The 6,000-nt window shown below is 51.3% G+C and overlaps 1 non-coding gene across 1 annotated transcript; it reads right to left on the bottom strand.

The window, feature by feature from the left end:
• Positions 1 to 4,350: 4,350 nt before the first annotated feature.
• On the bottom strand, positions 4,351 to 4,422 carry TRNAD-AUC (transfer RNA aspartic acid (anticodon AUC)). Its single transcript has one exon. It is a non-coding gene; the product is annotated as a tRNA-Asp (tRNA).
• Between the last annotated feature and the right edge of the window lie 1,578 nt (positions 4,423 to 6,000).

The following is a 6,000-nucleotide window of genomic DNA, read 5'->3' as shown; positions in this document are numbered from 1 at the left end:
AGCAGCGGGAGCCAATGCTGCTGTCAATCAAATGCAGTGAGGAGAAAGTGGTGATGGTGGTGGGGGGCTAAGTCCCGCTGTGTAAGTCTATGGAGCGCAGCTTGGGAGCGTGCAGACACTGTGTGCCTCCATAGCAAATGGTTTGCTATGGGGACACACAAAGAAGAGGAGGATCCAGAAGTGCCTCAGTTGGACCCAGGAACAAGGCCGCTCTATGCAAAAGCATTACAGAGCAGGTGAGTATAACATGTTTGTTATTTAAATTTTTTCTTTTTTTTCTTTTTTACTTTATTAACCACCTCCCGTCCGGCCGTTGTATATAAACGGCCGGACGGTGGCACTGCAGGGTCGGGTGGCCGTCTATAAACGGCCTCCCCGCACCCTGCTTGTGCTCGCTCCCTGGGAGCGCACAGCACCGCGATCCGGTGCCCGCTGTGTGAAACACCGATCGTCGGACGGGACCTCTGTACGAGGTCCCGATCATGTGATCACTGATTGGCCAATCAGTGATCACATGCAAAGTAGTAAGCAAGATGTCACTTCTGACATCATTGCTTACTACGTGTGAAATCTGTGAATGATCACAGAGGTCACATGGTACAAGGCTATTCACAAAAGCCTTGTACCATGTGACAAGCTGTGACCAATCACCGCTCACTCAGTACTTTTCAATGAGTGCAAGAATGCAGCCAGAGAGAAGGAGAAATGATTGCTTTTACATCCTATATGGGTGTAAAAGCAATCAGTGTAAAAAAAAAAAAAAAAAAATCTTCATCACCCCCCACAAGTAGTACAGTGACACCATGGTGACACTGTACTGCCGGGGTGACAGTATGTAAAAAAATAATATAAAAAAATAAAATAAAAATGTTTAAAAATTTTAATTTTTGCTTATAAACTAATTTGGATTTTTTTTTTTTTTTACTAAAAAGATAACGGAATAAATTTTGGCTAAGATTTATGATGAAATATTATTTATTTGCAAAATTTTATAAAAAAAAACACTTTTTTTCAAAATTTTTGGACATTTCATTTACATAGCAAAAAAAATACAAATCCCAGCGGTGAATAAATACCACCAAAATAAAGCTTTATCTGTCTCAAAAAAATGGTAAAAAATTCATTTGGGTACAGTGTTGCATGACTGCGCAATTGTCATTCAAAGTGTGATAGCGCTAAAAGCTGAAAATTTCCCTAGACAGGAAGGGGGTGAAAGTGTCCGGACAGGAAGGGGGTGAAAGTGTCCGGACAGGAAGGGGGTGAAAGTGTCCGGACAGGAAGGGGGTGAAAGTGTCCGGACAGGAAGGGGGTGAAAGTGTCCGGACTGGAAGGGGGTGAGAGTGTCCGGACTGGAAGGGGGGGAAAGTGTCCGGACTGGAAGGGGGGGAAAGTGTCCGGACTGGAAGGGGGGGAAAGTGTCCGGACAGGAAGGGGGGTGAAAGTGTCCGGACAGGAAGGGGGGTGAAAGTGTCCGGACAGGAAGGGGGTAAAAGTGTCCGGACAGGAAGGGGGTAAAAGTGTCCGGACAGGAAGGGGGTGAGAGTGTCCGGACTGGAAGGGGGGGAAAGTGTCCGGACTGGAAGGGGGTGAGAGTGTCCGGACTGGAAGGGGGGGAAAGTGTCCGGACTGGAAGGGGGGGAAAGTGTCCGGACAGGAAGGGGGGTAAAAGTGTCCGGACTGGAAGGAGGTGAAAGCGTCCGGACTGGAAGGGGGGTAAAAGTGTCCGGACTGGAAGGAGGTGAAAGCGTCCGGACTGGAAGGGGGTGAAAGCGTCCGGACTGGAAGGGGGGTGAAAGCGTCCGGACTGGAAGGGGGGTGAAAGCGTCCGGACAGGAAGGGGTTAACACTTTAAGGAGGGGTGGGCTCCCTCCTGACAAACCTGCCCTTATCAACCCACTGCTGGGTAAATTTTTTTTTTTTTTTTTTTGCAGGCTGGCTGATAAGTGTGCTGGGAAATCCTTTGTGATGTACATTGCCCTTCCATGTGCACCTTGCTGCAATGGCTAGTTTAGGCTGGGGGGGGGTTGTCCTGTATTTGTACAGTTGATTGAATCTTTGCAAGGATGCACTGGATGCCTTCAGCTGCCATTGTGCTGTTGCATGCATTCTATGCATGAAGGTAAAAAATCTGTACAGCACCCCCCCCAATACTCACCTAAGCCCCCTCTTGATCCAGCGACGTTCACTGGAGTCTCAGCTATCCCAGGACTCCCTCTTCTCATTGACTGAGACAGAAGCGGGACCCATTGGCTCCCACTGCTGTCAGTCACAGCCAGTGAGCCAATGAAAAGAGAGAGGGGGCCGAGCCGAGGTTCCGTGTGTGAATGGACACACAGCAGTGGGTACCCCCATAGCAAGCTGCTTGCTGTGGGGGCACGCGACAGGTAGGAGGGGCCAGGAGAGCCTGCGTGGGACCCAAAAAGAGGAGGATCCGGGCTGCTGTGTGCAAAATCACTGCACACAGCAGGTAAGTATAACAAGTTTGTTTTCTATTCCTCTGTCCTTCCCTTGCCCTGTACCAGTAGTAGGTGAGAAAAATGCTAATTTTATGTCTTTTGTAAAACTGACCATATACTGAAAGGTGAACAGTGAAAGTAAAGATCTCTTCTCTCTGTTCTGGCTGTGAGAGCAGAGACAAGCGACGCTGCAGCCTGTGAGTGTACAGCAGCATCTCACAGTGCATGTCCACTCAGAGACTACAGTGCCAGCCACCCCAGTGTCCCTGATCACTGCTCCAGTGTAGAGACAATAAACAATGCAGCCAGTCCCTGTCACCTTTCCTAGTGCGCAGAAAAACACCACCATACCAATATCCTGATCACCGCCATACGCAATACCTACACCCTAATCACTGCCCACCGCCATATCCCGCCAAATTGTATTCCAGTTAAATTGTTTGAGATGGGACTTTTGTGGGATCCAGCTTGTCCCAAGTGTAGTAGAGATCGTGGAGATCTAATACATACGAATATTGCCAAAAGTATTGGGTCGCCGGCCTTTCCACGCACATGACCTTTAATGGCCTCCCGTCTTAGTCCGTAGGGTTCAATATTGAGTTGGCCCCGCCCTTTCCCCCTGCATATGACCTGTAATGGCCTCCCAGTCTTAGTCCATAGGGTTCAATATTGAGTTGGCACCGCCCTTTCCCCCGCACATGACCTGTAATGGCCTCCCAGTCTTAGTCCGTAGGGTTCAATATTGAGTTGGCGCCGCCCTTTCCCCCTGCATATGACCTGTAATGGCCCCCCAGTCTTAGTCCGTAGGGTTCAATATTGAGTTGGCCCCGCCCTTTCCCCCTGCATATGACCTGTAATGGCCTCCCAGTCTTAGTCCATAGGGTTCAATATTGAGTTGGCCCCGCCCTTTCCACGCACATGACCTTTAATGGCCCCCCAGTCTTAGTCCGTAGGGTTCAATATTGAGTTGGCCCCGCCCTTTGCAGCTATAACAGCTTCAACTCTTCTGGGAAGGCCGTCCACAAGGTTTAGGAGGGTGTCTATGGGAAGGTTGGACCATTCTTCCAGAAGCACATTTGTCAGGTCAGGCACTGATGTCGGGGGAGGAGGCCTGGCTTGCAGTCTCCGCTCTAATTCATCCCAAAGGTGTTCTATGGGGTTGAGGTCAGGACTCTGTGCAGGACAGTCAAGTTCCTCCACCCCAAACTGGCTCCTCCATGTCTTTATGGACCTTGCTTTGTGCACTGCTGTGCAGTCATGTTGGAACAGGAAGGGGCCATCCCCAAACTCCTCCCACAAAGTTGGGAGCATGAAATTGTCCAAAATGTCTTGTTGGAACAGGAAGGGGCCATTAGTGTAAGGATGACATCAATGACTAGTGTCCAGGGGCGGACTGACCATTTGGAAACTCGGGCACTGCCCGAGGGCCCGGGGTCAGTAGGGGGCCCCATGAGATGCCTCTGGTACCTTTTTTCATAGGCTTCTTGAGTTTGGGCAAGGACACAGGGGCCCCATGATCCCCTATTGCCCGGGGGCCCCATGAGTTGTCAGTCCGCCCCTGCTAGTGTCAGAGAGTGCTATTGAGCGATGTATACAGTAAGCAGCAGGCTTTTTTTTTCATCCACATAGCTAAGGATAGCCGAAAAGAATGCCTGAAAAGGATCCGAGTGCTCCACCTACTGGCTGAAAATGAGAATACAAAATAATATCCTTGCGCAAGAAATAAATTATTCAGAAGTGTTTAAGAACATACAATCATACAACACATTTGCTTCATTAGTTTTGGTTTAAATTTTATTCCTTCGCTAATATATCCTCAACATTTCATTTGTATAGCACTTCTCTCCCGGGGGGACTAAAAGCACTTCGCAGGCGAGGCAGCCATCTTGAAAATTGCGTTGGCCAGGAATCGAACCCGGGTCAGCTGCTGGATAGGCAGCTATGCTCACCACTGCACCACCAACGCAAGGTATGTGTTTGGGGGGAAAACCACGCAAGCACAGGGGAGGTACAAGCGGCCATAGGCTGTCCAGTGATCCCGAGGGTGTGGCCAGATTAAAGGGGCGGCATGTCATCCCGCCCACACATCGCGTCCAGGGAAAAGAAGACACCGGATCTGCGGACCTCTCTACCCCTCCTCCAGCAGCGTCTCCTGGACTGGATCGTCTTGGGACTGGGACACGGAGCCAGGTAAGACACAGCAGCCTGCTGCCTGTCCCTGTACTAAGTGTCCCTTCCGTTGGAAGAGGAGGGGCGGCGGCACCACGCCGCCCCCCCCCCCCCTAAAAAGTCCGGCCCTAGTCAAACGCCTTGTTTGCCTCGCGGCAAATACGCCCCTGGTTGTAAGCCTCATTTTTGCGCCCCTGTACCTTGTGTACATATGTACCCCCCTAGCTACGCCTCTGTGTCACATAGTGACATTTCAAGAAGTTTTATTGGCCAGCGGGAGGTGACTGCGCTGCGCTGGACAAAGAGCACGGCCAGCCGTACTTTATTTCAGCGCACACCGCCCGCACTTGCCTTGTCTTGATTGGACCTAAAGTTGGCTATAAATGAATTGAAGTTCGTCTGGTTCAGAATCCAGCTGAATTTCAATCCATCTATGGCTGTCCTTGCTCATGAAAAGTTAATCTATCTCATGAATGGGCTTGTTGGAAGTTTTTTCTCGATCGGCGCATGCAGCCAATCAGCTGCTGGGCTGATCAGTATATTCTGACTATCAGCATGTGGTGACTGCGGTACGCTAGAAAAAGTACAGCCTGCTGTACTTCATTTTGGTTCCTGCACACTACCACAATGCATTGGTGTGATCCAGCCACACCAAAGACAAGGCATGTGTCAGGGGCGTACCTACAGGCATTGCAACTGCGACCCGGCCCCATGCTGCAGGGGGGTCGCACTGCTGGGACAGTCCCACCACATTGCATTGTACACTTTTTTTTTTTCACACAAACTATAGAGCAGGGGTCCTCAAACTACGGCCCGCGGGCCACATGCGGCCCACCGAGGACATTTATCCGGCCCGCCGGGCAGGGGCGTATCTGCCGCGAAGCAAGGGACTAGGGTTTGGCAGGTCGGGAGAGCTCGGCAGGGCTCGGGCGGGAGGGCGGGATCAGCAATTCTAGAACAGGGGAGGGTGGGCTCGGCTTATGAACCCGCACCACTCACCCGGCGTCTCTGCAGCCAGCCGGCCATCTATTCTGATCAGTGCATGCAACCGTCACGGTTGGAGGGCGGAGCCTAGAGCTGACCATGAAGAGGGGGAGCAAGAGAGGAGACTCCATCGCTGCATGTCGGGTATCATGGCCACAGACCCTATATAAGTGCAAAAGATGATCGATCTCCTGCCTCTCTCTTTCCCCCCTCTCTCCCCCTCCTCCTCACTCTCTCCCCCTCCTCCTCACTCTCTCCCCCTCCTCTCTCTTTCTCCCCCCCCTCTCTCTTTCTCTCTCTCCCCCCTCCCCCTCTCTCTTTCTCTCTCCCCCCTCTCTCTTTCTCTCTCTCCCCCCCCTCCTCTCTCTTTCTTCCCCCCCCTCTCTTTCTC

The sequence above is a fragment of the Staurois parvus genome, unplaced genomic scaffold (genome assembly GCF_062004578.1).
Source record: "Staurois parvus isolate SC_StPar_1 unplaced genomic scaffold, SC_StPar_1.0 ptg000116l, whole genome shotgun sequence".
Taxonomy (NCBI): Eukaryota; Metazoa; Chordata; class Amphibia; order Anura; family Ranidae; genus Staurois; species Staurois parvus.
This window is presented reverse-complemented; position numbering and strand designations above follow the sequence as displayed.